The sequence below is a fragment of the Euleptes europaea genome, chromosome 4 (genome assembly GCF_029931775.1).
Source record: "Euleptes europaea isolate rEulEur1 chromosome 4, rEulEur1.hap1, whole genome shotgun sequence".
Classification (NCBI taxonomy): domain Eukaryota; kingdom Metazoa; phylum Chordata; class Lepidosauria; order Squamata; family Sphaerodactylidae; genus Euleptes; species Euleptes europaea.
The window spans coordinates 66,617,014-66,636,318 of NC_079315.1; the positions used below are offsets into that span (position 1 = coordinate 66,617,014).

Genomic DNA, 19,305 nt, shown 5'->3' on the forward strand with positions numbered 1-19,305 from the left:
CCACCTACTGTATCCAAAGGTTCCTACATTCAGTTTTCTTGTATTAGGAAACATGAACTAGCCAATATTGGGGAAAACTGTGCTTGCTTAGGGCCTACTTCTCAGAAAGTACCCCTTTGGAAACTAAGAATGGATTTCTGATTAGAAAAACTTGAAACCCTTTGAAAAACATAAATAATATTATTACTAGTAAAATATCTGTTGTTACAACAAGAAACACAAACATGGGTCAAAATATTGAAAGACTGGCCGCTTTAATAATATGCTTCTTTATTGCTTCAAGCACACAAACACTTGGAACTTCAACCTCCACACAGAGAACAGGAACTGAAGGCCCTCCCATAAAGGCCTAGAGGGCGGAAACAAACTGGTTGTTGTGGGCTTGCATAAAGGCATACACATGGATGTACATCACAGAGGCTGATGGATCTTGGTGGATTCCTTATAGCTCTCAAGGAGTTTCATGAGACTTAACTGGTGCTTCCGTCAAACCCCTGGTTGATCTCTGCGATATTCCAGGGGCTGCTGATAAAAATCACTCCTAAATGTCTTTTCTCTTTCTACAAAGCTTTTAGGTTCATCAAGGAATTAGGGGAAATGAATTGAGTTGGGGGCTACAGTCCAAGTGGAGGAAAACTTGGAAGTATAACTGGACTCATAATAGAACACAATTGTATGACAGAGACAGTGATACTTGCATGGCACTTCTGCTATGGGTTCCTTCAGGTTTCATACTTGTTCTTTCTACTGTTTAAGTAGATTATGAAACTGCTGGAAGAGGTCACTTGTGCCTTTGCAGTGAGGTGTTATCAATACAATGATGTACACCTCAACAATTTTTCATTGGAATCAAGTGATGGAGAACCAATGTCTCAAGGTAGTATTGACCTACAGGACCAATAAACTGAAGCTCAATCCAGGTGAGAATAAGGTGCTGTTTATTTATAATGTGTTCTCCCTGAAATCATGTTTATTTATAATGTGTACTCCCTGAAATCACGTTACCAGAAGTCTGGAATCTTGGCAAAGATTGTGTGTGTGTGGGGGGTGTGTGTGTGTTTGTAATGGCAGGGGGGCAATTGGCAGAGATTTTGCATGAGCAGAAGTAACACATGTGCAAACAGCATAGCTTTCGATCCATAGGCTTGGATCTAAAGGTGCCCTTGTATGAGTAAAAAGAAGTTCTCATTGCACAAGGGGCATCTGTGATTTTGGTGTGATTTCTACTCATGCTGCGGCCATTTCATATTATGCATCCTGTGCTGTTCCTGAAGTTTCCACAGTTCTCCAGAGAATCTTTGCGGGATACGAGGCTCTGATTAGACAGAAGTGGGAGAAATGGTTCTTTGGGGTCCAATCCATACATTTTGTCATGCATTTTTGGGAGTGTATTACATGGAAGGGGGATTTTTACACAGTAAGGCTACTGGAGCATACAGATCTGTGCAGAAAAGAAAATGCCCCAGCAGTTGCAAAATACTTAGGAAAGGGACATATGTCACACTAAATTAACTGAAGAATTGCAGGCACGCTGACAGAATAACAATGTAAGGAAATCAAAACACCAAGTAAAAGAGCCAAAATAAAGACGGAGATATGTAAGGAAATAACTTTTATTTCAGCATCTGCTGTACGACTAAAACTGAACAAGCTTGCATAACTGTTCATAAGTAATAGGCAGTAATATCCTCTAGAAAAAGTCTATCAAATAACTAGTCATGATTTTACAACCATTTGTTGTGTAACTATGCCTTTTCATGGTATAATTGGTAAATGCATTAGACAAAACACGTTGAATCTACAACTATTTGAGAAACAAATAATCTTAATCTGTTTTAATTACCACAATAATGCATGCTCAGTCCTTAACAATTTTTTCCTGCATAGAGCTAATAGGGATACCCATTAGCCATTTCAAAAGTCTTCCAGAATTTAACTAAAATAAACAAAGAATAAGATTAATAGTTTCCAGTTTGAACTGAATGTAGAAACTCATATCTTTCTCTGACTGTCATGCCAAAAAGATGACATTGTAGCTCATAACTATCAAAAAACTGGAAAGGAAGAACTGGGGCTATTAAATCAAAGTCCTGTCTTAAGAACTCTTTCTGGGAAGCCATAACAAAGGAGTTCATAGTTTTTGGAACAATCTGCATAGCAGCTGTCTTCGTTTAAAGTGAATTTTTAAAACAGAATAGTATGTCATAAACTGATCGGCATTCATATATTTTATTGTAATTAATAATAAATGCAATGGGGGACAGCCTCTCCCATCAGCCTATTATCGTGGTTTTTCGTACACAGTGGCTAAGGTGTACAGTGATTTGGCCAAGGCCAAGTACAAACTTGAACAGAGGTTTCAATAATTCAAATCCACTACACCAGTAAGTTATCAGCAACCGCAACAAATATCCTTGAAAGGCCTGTTCTCCCTTGCTATTGATTTTTCAGTGCAATGTGCTGATGCAAAAGAGCACTGGTGCTATCTTTTCACATAAGTACCGTCTACTGAGAATGACAGTCCAACGGGCTTGGCTCATGCCCTGCATGAACTACGTGTGCGTGCCCTGGAACATGTGCTGAAATCCTTTTTGCACCTACATGCATTCATGCACAGTGCTCCATAGCAGAAGACCAGGAGTTCCTAGGCAGATAAATTGAAAGTTTGCTCTAAAGGGTAAGAATTAGGAAAATCACTGCATGTTGAGCAGTGATACTATCAGAATTAGAGAATGTTTCATACTTTGTCAGGGCTATCTTTAGGAGTCAGTTGCAATGGTTAAATATTTGGGGAAAGTTACTTAAAATACTGTCTGATATTTAAAGTGATTTTGTCTAGCTCCAACCTCAAAATATTCTTTTTGTTATTCTTTTCCTCTTATAGTTTCACTTAGTGAGCCTTGCCTTCTCTCCGAAACACACTAATCAAATCACTTCTATCTCCTTTGTTCCTCTTCCAAAGTTTTAAATGTGATCAAGGAGTGGGTACAACCTCCTCCTTTGGCATGTAAAAAGTAATTTCCCTAGTTGTTCTAACTCACGTTTAAAACTTTATGCTGAAGAACTGTAGTAGAGAGCTTATAAACAGCAATTCATTCAATATCAATATATCTAATTCACAATGTGGTGCCATATGTGGATACTTAAATCCAGAGGTTGGATCCATGGACAGTGTAGTGGTTTGAGTTTCTGGGAGATGAAAATCTGGGAGACCCAGGTTTGAATTCCTGCTCTGCTGCAAAAGTTGTGTCGATTCAGGACGGAGAAAAGAAAATACAAGTGATCAGGGTTGCCAACCCCCCTCCCTCCCCCTGCCATTGGCAGAGGATGGGGATAGGGTTGCCACATGGTTGGAAAACTCCTGAAGATTTTGGGATGGAGCCTGGGGAGGGCAGGGACAACACCATAGAGCCCACCCTCCAAAACATCCATTTTCTCCAAGGGAAAACTCTGTAGTCTGGAGATGAGCTGTAATTCCAGGGGATTCTAAGGTCCCACCTGGAGGTTGGCATCCCTACAGTGATTAAGATGCAGAATTTGTTGCCAGAAGATGTAGTGATGGCTGGAGGCATATACAGCTTTAAAAAGGGATTAGACAGATTCATAGAGGATACATTTATCAGTGGCTACTACCCACAGTGACTAAAGGGAACCTCCACATTCAGAGGCAGTAAACCTCTGTATACCAGTGCCAGGAGTCAACATCAGAAGACCTTGGCCTCTGTGCCGTTGTTGGACCTCCAGAGGAAATGGTTGGCCACTGTGTGAGACAGGATGCTGGACTAGATGGACCACTGGTCTGATCCAGCAGGGTTTTATGTTCTTAGGCTCACCAGGTGATTTTGGGCCAGTCATACACAGCCTAGGCTACCTCACAGGGTTGTTGTGATAAAATGGAGGAGAGGAGAATGATGTAAGCTGCTTGGGTCCTCAATGTGGATAAAAGTGGGATAGAAATCAAATAAATAATAAATATTGCTGAAGATGGAAAGACAGATAAATGTAGGTTGGTGGGTGGAAAGGAGAGAATGAAACAGGAAAAAGTGAGGATATGGGGCTTGCCAGGAAAAGGGGAAGAGGAAATAATGTGGGGAAAGGTACATGGGGAAGTGAAATGCCCCCCACAAGTCCTTTCAGGTTCTCTAGTGCACAACTGCACCGGGTTCAACTGGCACGGCACAACTCAGCCAGTTTTTCCAGGGAGAGGCTGCCGGGGGAGGGAAGGAGGAAAAACTGAAGACAGGGAGATAAATAGTAGGTGGGTGGGAAGGAGAGAAGGAAGCAGGAAAAGGCTATGAGAGCTTTTAGGAAAAAGAAAGAGAAAGTGTAGGGTCCTTTCATTTCTAAAAGCATCAGAATGAATATGTCAGCAGAAGTTTGGTTTGCTTTATTAACAAACACACCAAAGATGTTTAGGTGTTCTTCCCAATAAACAGAAGGAGGACGAGAAGAACATTAAAAACTGTTTGTCTGACAGTATCAGCCCCTAGGAATGGTAATCTTAATCCTTTATCCTTGGTTCCAGCAGTTAACTGCTTACCACAGAAAACTGCAGGGCCTCGAAGGCCTGGCAAGAGAAAGCCTTATATCTGATTTTAATTTTTTTTATTGCTGCATTGGAAGCCCTAAATTGGGTGAAAAGGCAGCATAAACGTGTTTTAAATAAAAACTTTTAAAACCAACTTACTGGAAACAAAATATTTACACTGCTATAGAGTGATCTGGCCCTGCAGTATTTGCAGAATTATCTCAGAAACCTCAGTTGTGCCCCAGAAGTTGAAAGCGACAATGGTCAAATGTGGGGATCAGCACATTAGCATCATTTATTTAATTACCTTTCTGTAAATGTCACCCCAGAGTCTTCCCTCAAGGGTGACTTTCTGCTAGGTAAAAAGGAAAGAGCCTAAATAAAAATGCAATCAGAATACTTTCCAACTAAATTTACAGTGCAATCCTTAGTAACCTTTCCTGGAAGTAAGCCCCACTGAATAGACTTGAGTAGGATTCAGATTAGATCTGCTTAAAACTGCTTTCTAATAGTGCAATCCAAAACAACATTACATCCTTCTAAATCCATCAGAGTCAACGAGCTTAGAAGGGTGTAACTGTGGCCATTTCCACTAACTCTAGAGTATCCTTGTTGCACATATATTAGGGCTGGTAGCAAATCCAATTTTTTGGTCGGCATGCTGCCTCTTTCCTTCTTCCAGAGAGTTTCACCCTGTCTACACTTAAAAAAACCCACAACCATGTGTTTCCAGGGGAGCATCACATCATTCGTGATGGGCAGGACGCTCCCCCTCTTCCCCCCTTTTTAGTTTTTGGGCATGCGCTCTAGCCACCAGCCAGCATGGTTCCTATACTTCTTCCCCTTGTCTCTGCCAGCAGCATCGTCAGGCTGTCACTCTTCCCGGCAACTACCTTATAAGAAAGTGGATGAAGAGAGCATTGGGGAGCCACACACAAGCGCATTTTCAATTCTGCTGCGTTTTTTGGAGCTCACAGCAAACACACACACACAAACACACCACACAAGTGAGGACCTCTCTTCCCCCTGCATCCCCCCTCGGTGGCCCCCTCTGCCTACAAAATGCAAAATAAAAAGTGGCCAGGAAAATCATAAATCGTGCCCAAGGACAAAGCAAGGGGAGTTAGTCCAACACTTTAATATTCCTTTAGATCAACTTTCGAATTTTTTTTTGCTAGACCAATTGCATTTAATAATAAAAAAATTAAAAGCACAGGAAATAGCTAGCGAGAGAGGAGGGGAAATTGGGAAGGGGGAGGCAATGCAGTGGGTGTTGCTGACGGAGAGGTGGAGAAAAGAATGGCGTTCTCCAGCTTGTCCACACCCGGGGGATAGTCGTTTTCAGAACAGAGTAAGTAAATACATCATCATATAAGCGTTTTGTCGAAGAAACGGTTAAACGCTTGGAAAAAGTTTCCGCTACCAAACGGAGAGAAAATGATGCATACTCAAAAAGATAAGATGTTTCATTAAATGTTACAAATAATCAGTGCGGAAAACAGCCCATGTTTAGAACTGCATGTTAGTTTGCTGTACACAATTCTAGTTGAATATTGGTTAATCCAACCTGCATTTTTATTGCCCACCTTTGTTTATTATCATCCCAACAAATGCCCCTTAGGCCAAAATTTCTCATAGGCAATCAAGAGAGCTCTGAAAAAAGACATAACCCATTTGACAATGTAACAAAGCAGGTGAAACAGAACTGTCTGCAATTCATTGACGGAAAGCAGCCAAGTACTAAATATGCAGAACATAGCTACACAGTTTAGGACTAGGGTGTCTGAAGGACCACTTCTGCCCAAGTAATCATGTTCATGACCCAATGATCTCCTACTCTGCCTATCTGTATTGAGATGAGATTAGGGGCATGCAGGATAGGGCTTTTTCAGCCACTGAGCCCAGACTCAGACTGTGTTAAGTCTCTGCCTACCTTCTCTCTCTCTCTCCCTGCTTTCTGACACTTCATCAAAACATTCCCATTTCAGACAGCATTCGACATGGATTTTTTTGTTTGCTTGTTTGTTGGGCTTTTTGCTGCTGCTTTCCATCAATGAATTGCAGACAGTTCTGTTTCAGTTCTGTTTGTATTGGTTCCTGTTTTTACTTTCTTTCAGTTTCTATTGGGTTTTTTTATGCCACTGCTGTGTATATGGTGAGATGAATAAAGGAAACTGAAATCTGGATTGTGCCTGACGGTATCTGAAGGGCATTTTATAACTCTGCATTATTCTCCTACCAGGGAGAGGAATCACAAAATAATTTAAGCAGGAGTTCCGTGGTACATTAAAGACTAACACATTTTTATGTTAGCATAACTTTCCATGGTCTACAGCCCACTGACTCAGGAGCATCTAAGTGAAAGCTTATTCTGGAATAAAAATTTGCCAGTATTGTTCGTTTTTGCTCTACACAGACTTAACATCACTCTGAAAGTAATTTAAGATTGTGTCTCTTAAAGGTCATATTTTAAAATCAAGAAATGCAAGGAGAGTCGAGGACTTGCTAATTTCATAGTGTTCTTTAAATCATTTAAAAAAAAAACCCTTCAAAACCTGTTTGACAAGACAAGGCTGGGACTAGAAGAAGTTAACAAGTGCTGCAATAGCCTCTTTATGTGTGTGCTTAGCTAAAGAGGCAATAACCTCACATCTCTGTAGTTGTTTGTCCCCAGAGGAAACAGCACAAAGAAGGAAAAGAAAGGGGCAAGAAGAAAAAGGACTTCAGAAGGAAGACTTGACAACACATCACTCTAAAGAGGAATGGGTTGGGCCCATCAGTCCCCTCTGCCTTTTCAGGATGGACTGACTCACTCATGAAAGTTAAAAAGTCACAACAGAACACTTGTCAGACAAGAATATAAGGTCACCCAGAGGAGTCTGATTATGCAAGATGATTAAAACGTTATCTTTAATGTCAGTTTGGAAACTTTCTGGATTATAAATCTGACCAATCAGAACTACACCATAATTAATGACCCTCCTTACATTCCCCCACCCTTTCCTTTGCCTTTAAATTGTAAGCCTACATCTCCGGGTTTGTTTTACTTTAATTTTGATACATAGTCTAGTGATTGCTGAAACAAAGCACAAGGACTTTGCCCACAGGAAGGTACAATTTCTGTGGGTTTGCCCTCCATGCCACATACCATGACATTCCTGAAAATCCTTTGACTCTCAAGAGCTGCTTTTCAGGGGAAGGGGAAATCAGGAAATTCCTCTTCTGAAAGCAACAACTCACTGTCATCCTTGCGTACAACTAGGCTTACCAGGTCCCTCTTCTTCTTCGGCGGGAGGTTTTTGGAGTGGAGGTGTGTGTGTGTGTGGGGGGGGGGGTGTCGTGCGCTTCCGGAAGTGCTTCAGTGCTTTCGGTTTACACCCAGAAGTGCTGCATTGCAAAGGGCCGTTTTCCACTCAAACTCCCAGTTTGAGTGGTAAAGGCCTGTTGCGATGCAGCACTTCTGGTTGTAAAATGCACCACAAGGGGCCGTTTTCCACTCAAATGGCCCCTTGTGGTGCGTTTTACACCCGGAAGTGCCACATCGCAACAGGCTTTTACCACTCAAACTGGGAGTTTGAATGGAAAACGGCCCTTTGCAATGCAGCACTTCCGGACATGAACCGGAAGCAACCTGTCCCTGCCTGCACAGATTGCCCGCCGACCCTCAGCTGGTCAGCGGGCAGCTAGGTGGATTGGCGGGGGTTTGCCCGCCACCACCTGGCACTTGACAACCCTATGTACAACAAGTCTTCACGTATACAGCCCTTTTTCTAGCTTGTTATAGCTAGATAAAAAGAGCTGAGCTAAGGTATTTTATATTGATTCCATCCTGTTAAATAGTCCACAAGTTATATTATACCATAGCCAGGTGATTTGTCCTCCACTCTGAAAGGACCATGTTGAAATGCAAAGTATGAAGCAGTAGAGGAGATTTCGTCTTTAGCTGTCTAGTTAATATGAACTGACAAACTGCAATGCTGAATATGGATACATTTCTGAAGGCACTCTAGATTCTGTATGAAGCAAATTGAACCACATTCTCTTGCTTTAGGAGTGACTCTTACATCAAGCCAACTCTGAAGCATAGCTAGTCAGAAGCACATGAACATAGCTTTTTGAATCTTAAATTGTATGTCACCATAAGCCAAGCATTTAAATAACTTGTTTGTAGTATTGATATTTTCTACATTTTAAACTGAAACATTCTGTTACATTCCAATTTAAAGATGTTTCCTCTCCATTCACACAGTACCTTAGCTTCTGGATTTGCTAAAATAAAAAGGGAAAACTCAGTCCCAAAAAGTTCAAATGACTTGCATTCAAATTGGAATTGCATTATCCCTCTCAAGACAGCTATTTACATGAAATCTCTTATAGTTTCTCTGTCGGCATAAAATGCAGATGCCACTGCGCATCAGCCCTGTGTATGCCTCTTAGCACAGACAGTCCAAAACAGTTTTCCTGATCTGTTTCAACTTGAAATGTTGTCAATATATGGATTGTCTTGCTTTCTAATTCAGTGAAAAATCTAGTTTTCCATTAGTCTCTGCCTTTCTAATTTTCAGTACAGCTTTACTAAATGTAATTATTAAAGGCAGATTCAAGAAAGCAATTACTGAGCTACTGGTTTGTATCTCTGAAGTCTTAATAAGCAACACAAAATGGAAGCACAAGGAATGGTTAATTTTTTTTAAAAAATTAATAAAATAGGTGATCATTAGGGTTGCCAACCTCCAGGTACTAGCTGGAGATCTCCTGCTATTACAACTCAGCTCCAGCTAATGGAAATGGTAATGAGATGGATGAACGATAATAAACTGAAGCTCAGTCTAGACAAGAGTGAAGTGCGGTTGGTCAATGACAAAGCTGCTCAAGGACCAAGGAGTCAGCCTGACCTGGAGAGGGTTGCACACCTGGAAAGAACAGGTTCATAGCTTGGGGGTACTGCTGCATCCTGGGCTACAGTTGGAGGCCTAGATCTCCGTGGCACATAGTGCCTTTATCGACTTTGGTTGATATGCCAGCTACAGCCATCCCTTGAAAAGTGTGGCTACGGTGATCCACGGTCTGATTACATCCAAGTTAGATTTCTGTAATACTCTTTATGTGGGGTCTTCCTTTGAGAACGGTCCAGGCTATTGTCAGGGGCAGGATCAGGGATCGTATCACCCCAGTGCTGAAAGTTCTGCACTGGCTGCCCTTTTGTTTGCGGGAACAATTCAGAATTCTGGTTTTTACCTCAAAAGCCCTAAAAGGATTGGGGCCAGCAGTACCTGAAGAACCGCCTTCTCTCATATTGTCCAGCCCACCATTTAAGATTTGCCTCACAAGCCCTGCTCTCTTCAGAGGTGAGGCAGGTGGCAACCAGACAGAGTTTTTTCAGTTGTGGCACCTTGCTTATGGAATGCCTTTCTCCTTGAGGCTCGCCTGGCATCTACGTTGCTTTCTTTTAGGTGCCAAGCCAAAATGTTTCTGATCACTGAGGTCTTTAATTCAGGGGTTGATCTTTTAACACTATTTTAGTCTGGAAAACATTTTAAAGTTTCGGTGGTCTGTTTTTATGGCCTATGTTTTTATGCTGGGCTGAGGTTTTATTGCTGGATTTTAAATAACATCTTTTAATATTTTTTATTATTTTTGTTTTGTAATCCACCTTGGGCAGGTTTCTAGGTTGGCGGCATACTTTTTTTTCTAAATAAAACAAAATAAATTTGTAAAGGTCTATTCCATAATGGAATAGTTGAGAGCGAGCATAACTGAATCCCTGCCGCAGCAGTGGTTCTTGGGTGTGAGAAAGGTCAAACATATCACAATATTCATTTTAGCCAATTATATAGCCCCCCTTCAGTTTACAGGTTCAGGAAAAAGCTACCACAGGATTTTGCCTGCTCTACCATATTTTTTTTACCACTTGGGAGATTCATGACATAAACTGGATGTAAAAGATTATTTTAAAATGTTTTAAAACTCCACTCATTCATTTTATAACAAGGTTAATTATTTAATATAAGAATTCTCCAGTGCTTTGGAAAAGCAAGACAGAGGAGCCTGCGGGCACCATGTATTGATCCATATGGTTAACTGTGCAGAAAATGGTTTAAGTATTCGTCTTACTTTTTGAATATCAGTACGCAAACCACATTCCAGCCACCTAGCTTATACTTAAAAAGAAAAAAAGGTAAGTACAATATTAGAGTTACACACACCATAAAAAGATAATTACATTAAATGGATATTAAATTTTACAGCGTCGTCAAGTCACAGCTGACTTATGGTGACCCCGTAGGGTTTTCAAGGCAAGAGACATTCAGAAGTGGTTTGCCATTGACTGCCTCTGCGTCACAACCCTGGTATTCTTTGGAGATCTCCCAAATACTAGCTAAGGTCAGGGCAGAGAGGTTTGATAGGCCAGAGATGTTTGATAGCTGCCTTCAATGGTGCAAGTAGGGGGTTGAACCTAGGGTTTCCAGGGCCTAATCTCTTACTACATCACACTGGCTCTCATTACAGCTATACATGGGTATAATGTCCCAGTACATATCCCAACTCAAATTGTGCTTCATCTAAGGAAGTCTATTCCAGTGGTTCCCGAAGTAGGCACAACCGCCCTCTCAGGACCGTGGGATTACTTAGGGGGTGTTAAGAGGCAAGGGGAGACAGGGGGTGCTGGAGGTGGGTCCTTTCAACTTATTGTTCACTTATTTTTGACCAAGACGTAGGACCATGCTGGCAAATGGCACTCAAAGTTTCTGCTTCTGCATCGTATGACATATGGTGTACACTAACACATTTTTAGTAAATATGACACCAGAACTCTATTCAGACCATTATACTGCATTTTGAGAAACTGTTGTTACTGCATGTGTTTTTGTCTCTTTGTTATTTTTCAAGTTTTTGCTGATAAGTCCTGAGAGATGATTCCTCTCAGCAACAATTCAGTGCAAAGATGCATAGATGAAATGGCTGAAAATGTGGAAGATACATTGTGCAGCATACTAAGGGCAACAGAATTTGCATTACAGCTGGACGAGTCAACTTTGCCAGGCAATGTATCTTTGCTTTCCGCTTATGCGTGCTTTATAAAAGACAAAAGTTTGGCTCAAGTGTTGTTATTTGCAAGGCAACTAAGAACAGATACTCATGGGGCGTCACTATTTCGTGTTGTTGAGCAGTTCCTCAAAGACGAGAAAATTCTACTTACTAACATACTTGCTTGTGCAACTGATAGAACACCATCAACAACTGGTTGCTATGGTGGGTGTGTTGCTTGCTTGAAAAAAGCAGGGCCAAATGTCTTTTGAGAGCCAGCATGGTGTAGTGGTTAAGAGTGGTGGTTTGGAGCAGTGGACTCTGATCTGGAGAACCAGGTTTGATTCCCCACTCGTCCACATGAGCGGCGGAGGCTAATTTGGTGAACTGGATTGATTTCCCCACTCCTACACATGAAGCCAGCTAGGTGACCTTGGACTAGTCACAGCTCTTAGAGCTGTTTCAGCCCCACTTACCTCACAGGGTGCCTGTTATGGGGAGGGGAAGGGATTGCAAAAAACCTCAGTGATTGCCAGCGCAAGTCTTTACACACCGTCATTACAGCAGTGAATAAAATTAAAGCCCCTGCTCTCAGTGATGACTCTTCTGAGAGTTCTGTGTTGAGAATGACGATTTTGAATGTTTGCTGCTTCATACTGGTTTGTTGCCTATCAAAAGGCAACTGTGGGAGGTGCTTTTATGACCGTTTTGAAATTGTTGTGGAGTTTTTTGAAGACACCAATTCTTTGCTCAGTGTTGAATTCAAAGAGATCAGGCATGACAGTGCTTACATATCAGAAATATTTGCAAAGTTCAATGAAATGAATTTACTGTTGCTAGAAAATGAGGTCACTCTTATTAAGGCCAAAACTGTGGCCTCCACATTTATTTCAAAGTTAACTCTACTAAATCGAATATAGGCTGTTGCAAGCAATACCAATTTCCAAGCCTGTCTGAGCTAGAAAAGAAAGGTGGCATAGAAGATGATGATCTTCAAGTTTTTTGTGACCATTTGGATATGCTATAGTACGTCTGAGCAATTTGAGGATCTTCTTTTGATGAAAATTCCAGATTGGGTGATAAATCCATTTTCAGATACTGAGGAAGTCGGGGTAGTAGAGGAAGAACTAATTGAGCTACAAAATGACATTGAGCTGAAGCTAGGGTCACCAGCTCCAAGTTGGGAAATTTTGGGAGTAGAGCCTGAGGAGGGTGGGATTTAGGAAGGACTTCAAAGGGGTGTAATGCCATAGAACCTACCTTCCAAAGCGGCCATTTTCTCCAGGTGAACTGATCTCTGTTGCCTGGAGATCAGTTGTAATAGAGGAACTTCTCTAGCCACCACCTGGAGGTTGGCAACCCTAGCTGAAACCAAAGTTTAAGAAATCATACCAAGAGTTTTGGTTACCAAAGGAAATTTCTATCCTGCATTAACTGTCTGGCTGGTTAAGAAGCTCCTTGTTTTTGTTTCAATTTTTTTTTCCAAAATTGTTGCACTTCCAACAACATATTTGGTGGAATGTGGTTTTAGTCTGGTCATCTAACTGTTCTCCGAGCAAATAAACCAACTCTAGATTACTAAACATGGTGATTTAAGGCTCCTGCTAAGTGACTTTAAATCAGACACTGGGAAACTGGTTCATCAAGCCCTAAGGCATACTGAACAGTGAAGTAGTTACTAAATGTGGTATCTAACATTCTTGCTAAATGACTGTCAGACTTTGAAAAGCTGGTATCACTGGATCAAGTTAATCAATTCTGTTGAATAAATTAAACTAAAAAGTTTTAACTGGATTCTGAATAAATCAGCGTTATTGTTTTAAATTTTATTATTATCTTCCTTAGTGGGTTGTACAAACCACTATCCTGAATAATGCTTTTGTAAGGTACAGTAGGGGACACTGAGGATGAGCTTATGGAACCAAGGGGTGGTGGCCTGAAAAAGTTTGGAAACCACTGGTCTAGTCCTGCATCCTAGCATGGATGATTCTGAAGTTTCAGCTGTGCACAGGGTTGCCAGGTCCCTCTTGGTGATCAGCAGGGGGCAAGGGGAACTTACTGGCAGCGAAGGGAGGCCTAGGCCAGCGTTGCAGCAATGCTTCAAGCAATGTCGCTTCCAGTGTGCACCAGAAGTGATGCCACTGCATCACCACCGACACGGGACGCTCTTGGGTTTGGTCAAAAACTCCATGGTAAAAGCCGTTTTTACCACAGAGTTTTGGCCAAATACCCCAGCATCCTGCATCACCGGAGACACGATGATGTAACTTTCTAGCGTGCGTATGTAACCACTTTGCCAGCAACACTGTAGCAACGCTGGCCTAGGGCCCCCCCCCCATTGCCGGTAAGGTCCCCTGCTGGCCAGCTGATTAGTGGCGGGGGCGGGGCAGCCCTAGTTGTGCAGTCCTTGTTCCTGATAGGGTCAACTGCTGTAACGCTAGCCAGAGAATAAACACCAACTGATCTTGTTGAATCTTGGGATACACTCCCACATGCTCTGGCTTGCCTCTCACTAAAGGATTTCCAAATTTCACCCTCAAGGTTCCAGGAAAAAAAGACATTTCCAAGTCCGGGTGGAAGCCAACATTAGAAGCCAGCTAACGTTCCTGCTTTTTGTACTCGAGTGTGACTAGGCTCAGCCCCAATAGTGCACTAGGAAGGGATGAACAATAAAAAGGGTTGCCAACCTCCAGGGACTAGCAGGAGATCTCCTGCTATTACAACTGATCTCCAGCCGACAGAGATCAGTTCACCTGGAGAAAATGGCCGCTTTGGCAATTTGACTCTGGCATTGAAGGCCCTCCCCTCCCCAAATCCCACCCTCCTCAGGCTCCGCCCCAAAACCCTCCCACAGGTGGCAAAGAGGGACCTGGTAACTCTAACAATAAAGACCTTCACTAACTGTCTGACTGGTGCAAGATTTCTTTCTGATCTGTACCTTGTATCCCCTAGCAGTCTGCCTGGAAAGCTCTCCCACTGTTCAAGCAACCTTGACCAGGATGCTTCTCCTCACCTTCCTGGCACATGGGGGAATCTGAATTTCACAGCTCCAGTATTAGTGAGAATATAGTGGTCTCCATGCTGATGTAACGTTTCCTAATTTCTTAACTAGGATGTGGCTATCAGATGGGCCCTTTTAGACTCATGTACACAGTTGTATTCCCTCCCATGTGAATTCCCCATTCCACTGCTTTTCAGTATTAACTAGGAGCCCCGTGGCTCAGAGTGGTAAGCTGTAGTACTGCAGTCAAAAGCTCTGCTCACGACCTGAGTTTGATCCCGACGGAAGTTGGTTTCAGGTAGCTGGCTCAAGGTTGACTCAGCCTCCCATCCTTCCGAGGTCGGTAAAATGAGTACCCAGCTTCCTGGGGGTAAAGGGAAGATGACTGGGGAACGCTCTGGCAAACCACCCCGTAAACAAAGTCTGCCTAGTAAACGTCGGGATGTGACATCACCCCATGGGTCAGGAATGACCTGGTGCTTGCACAGGGGACCTTTACCTTTTAGTTTCAAACTATGGTTTAAAGCTAACCATAGGTAGCATTAGTGCACCATGGTAAGTGGTGAAAAAGGAAAGACTTTTCAGGGGAAGCTGGAAGAGGAGAAGGGAAGTAAAGTTAATTTGTCACCCAGCCCTGATTGCTACAGAAGCATAAAACTCACTGTTTTAAATGACATTCATAGAGCCGAACTCCCGTTTCTCATATTATACTCAGTCCACCAGCACTATTGCTGCACTATGGGGGTTACAGCACTTTGTATTCCCAGCGATGTATGAAGAGTTTGAAAATGTTATAAAAACATCGCTTTAAAAGGGTTTTTGGATACTACGGCTTATAAATGGTTGGAAAACATCTTCACAGCTAAAGGGGCCAAACAAAGTGCGAACAGTATTTTTTATAACGTTTTCAAACTCTTAATACGTCGGTGGGAATACAAGTGCGGTAACCCCCTATCTTTGAATGTGGATTTCACAATGCGAGACAAAGTAAATTGAAGAAGGAGGTTGTACCCCAGAACTTTGTGGATGCCCCAAGGTTTTTGAAGAGTATATATGAATTTAATGGCACTTCCCTCAATATTCTGAGCTATAATTCATGAATCATATCAGATAATCAGTAGAGGAAATGAAAATCTTTTTCCAAATATTATTCCAAGGTAATTTTAACATGCTTCCTGAGTAATTTAAAAGCACCTATTACAGATTTTAAATTTAAAAAAATGGTTGTATATTCCAGGGTAACAGAACTTAATGCTTGGCCTTTTATTTAGGCAACAGCCATTTAGCAGAATGTTCACAGACAGTAGAAAAGAAGTTTTGTGTGCAGCAATACCAAATTATTTATACACAGCAGATGTCAGCTGTCATCTCTGTCAATTGCATCAGTCTCCCCCTCTGTCTTTCCCTCCTTAGTCCCAGTGAGCTGTCAAGTTTCTAGTTTCTGATGTGTATTTACATCACTCAATGATACTTGACAGTAGTGAAAGGCCACAGAAAACTGCTTATTGATCAGAGCAAAACTAGTTGATGGAACAGATGAGGTTGTATTACTGAATTGCAGCTACACTCAGGTGATGACATTTTGTTCCCCTGTATACAAGTGCTTAATGGAATACAACTTCATTATATCATGCCACTAGCGCTTAAAGCATTGCACTCATTTCATGACTGTTTTGTCTACATAGTGATGAGGACAATCTATTTGTACTGGTATCAATGTGCTACTAACCGTATTTGCTCATGAATGCTTGCAAGCCACTAGTCAACTTGCCAGGATGAATACAGCCAACAGACACTGAAGTCTCAATCTTGCCAAAATCTAATTGAGCTGACCTTTGTTTTTTTTTTAAGCCAAGTTACAATGTAGTGGGGCACTACCACACCAGTTCAAATTCTTCTACAACTTGTGTTGCCAACTAAACACATTCACACGGTTATTTTTAATGCCTAGGACTTGTGAGTTTTCCAATAACAAAGATTTCAGCAATTTTCATACAATCCAGAGCAGAAACTCAAGAGGGCAAGTAGTATTGTGGAGAAAGCAGAAGGGGTTCTCTCTGAAGTAAAGAAAAAGGGAGAAAATTAAGATTATCGGGCAAGGGAGGGTTGTTTTGTAGCTATCAATAGCAGAATTTGTAATAAGATCTGAGAAGTTATTTATGTATTTTTTTTGTCATCAAGTCACAGCTGACTTTTGGTGATCTCTGGAGGGGTTTTCAAGGCAATAGATGTTCAGAGGTGGTTTGCCATTGCCTGCCTCCACGTCAGGACCCTGGTATTCCTTGGAGGATTCCCATCCAAATATTTGCCAGGGTTGAGGCTGAGAGTGTGTGACTGGCCCAAAGTCACCCAGCAAGTTTCCATGGCAGAGTGGGGATTCAAACCTGGTTTTCCCAGATCCTAGTCCAACGCTTTAACCACTACATCCCGCTGGCTCTCATTAATGTATTAATGACACATTTTATACTGCCTTTCTGCCAATGCACTTAAGGCAGTTTACAATTTAAAACAATGCCATTCAAATTTCAATCTAAAACGCAATGCAAAAAAAGAAAAAGGGACGGGGAAGGAAGATGGAAAATAAGAAAAGTCAGGTACCAACTCTTTTCTAAAGCTACACAATTAAGTTACATTAGGACCAGATGCAATTGCCACAGCTGGAGAAAATTGTGGGAGGGAAGGAGTCAAGTGATTGCACTTTTTCTCTCATGTAGCCAAATGGTCCTTAACAGAGACCATTTTGATAGTAGGCACGGGTGGGGGTTAGATGGCCATTGGACTCAGCAAGGCCGACTGAGGTCTCCCTCTGTTACAGACAAGCAGAATGGTCACTCCACAGAACTTAAAACTATTTCTGCATATTTCTTAGGATTCGTCAAACATCACTAACAGTCAAATTTAAGCATTTTTTCCTGACCCTATTCTCAAAAACAGATAAGCTTTTTTTTTTTTTTTTTTTTTGCTGAAACCTAAAATGGGAAAAAAATTAGCCTGAGGCAAAGACCTGGTATGGAAATTCTCAATGGATGAAGTCTGGCAAAGCTATAAGCTATTCCAAATAACAGGAAATAACAGCTCTTAATAATAGCTAGTGTATCTTGAGATATAATGGATAGATAAGTATTGGCCAGTGTCAACATTTTAATGGCAGCCATTACAGGCAGCTTTAAGTGTGTGTTTACACAGACATTTTTCAATACACAGGCCTGGAAGGAATTTCAGGAAGAAAATGCAAAATGTGTTTTAGTTCTTGTTACTATCCAGAAAAAGGTGAAACTAAGTTAAATGTAAGAAAAGGTATGAACTTTGGTAAACTGGCAAACAGAACTACAAACCAATATTTATTTCCTGTAGAGACAGTAAATCATACAGATGTGGCAATTAAAGTTACTAATCTGTAAAAAGATTAGCTTTCAAGTGTTCTCTCTGAATGGCATTTTCCACAATTGTATACAAATGCCTCACTGTCTTAAAAATACTGCGAATAATTACTGTATGCAAATATCTATTCATTCAATTAATGAATAAAATAATTTGATATTATCAGGATATGAAAAGTTCATCAGGGCCTTAACTATGAAGTGGCCCAAGCCAGTTGGAACTACCTGCTCTTGCCCCAGCAATTCCAGGAAGCACCCTGGGTTGGATTCAGGCTAAATCTTTAACTTCCATCGCATGCCCCATCTTGATGCACATACATGAGAGGGATGTGCAGCAGGATGGGGCAAATGGTGGGAATTCCTTGCAGTCCCCTATCCCCCAGAAGCAGCATTTCATGGAGATCAGTGGGCTGCAGTGGGACCGGGGGTGGGGGGGAGGCAGGAAAGTTCCATTGTGCCACTGGAAAATGTACCCGTCTGGCTCCAACCCATTACGTGGGCATGCTGGTCTTCACAGCCAGCATGGTGTGGAAGTTGCAGTGTCAGACTAGGGTCTGGGAGGCTGAGGTATGAATCCCCACTCTGCCATGGAAGTCTGCTTGGTGACCTTGGGCTCTATCAGCTAGAGATCAGTTGTAATAGCAGGAGATCTCCAGCTGATACCTGGAGGTTGGCAACCCTACCTTGGGCCAGTCACACTCTCAGCTTAACCTACCTTGCAGAGTTGCTGTGAGGATAAAACAGAAGAGAGCAATGTAAGTTGTTTTGGATCCCCGTTAGGGAGAAATGTGGGCTAAAAACGAGCTAAATAAATAAATAGTTCCCTGGTCTGTTTTCCCATCCTTGTTTCCTGAATTCTTGAAGTAACACTAGAATAAATCTTATACTTGGTAAGGAAGAAGTGGTTGCCATCAGATCTCTCCCCCCCCCCCCCAAATCTTCTATTTATGTGGACAGAAAACAAAAGCACTTCACTAAACTTTGGAGAAGAAACCTGCTTTTTTGGCCTGTGTGAAAAATCTTTACTAGCTAGTTTGGTGGTTTGATTTAAGGAAAAATATGAAGGCACACCCACATACATATTTGATATTTAAACAGACAATAGAACATCTTTAGCTGTTTTGTGTGTGTGTGTAGCTTGACAACCTTGACATTCATGTAAAAGATAATAGATTAAGATGCTGAACAGCAATGCTTTCTTACAAATTAAAAAATGGATGCAAAAAAACAAACTAGATGTTCATTCACAGTAAAACTACTTAATCAAAGTGTGATATTAAGTTATGCACATGCCTCCAACCATTCTTCTGTCAAAAGAAAGATTATGTATTTATTTATATACATTTGGCATGTAGAAGGTCCCAGGT

General features: G+C 41.6%; 1 protein-coding gene across 1 annotated transcript in view; it reads right to left on the reverse strand.

Moving 5' to 3' along the window:
- Nucleotides 1-19,305, reverse strand: part of SNX24 (sorting nexin 24) — an 83,379-nt gene that overhangs the window by 41,573 nt on the left and 22,501 nt on the right. The window lies entirely within an intron of this gene.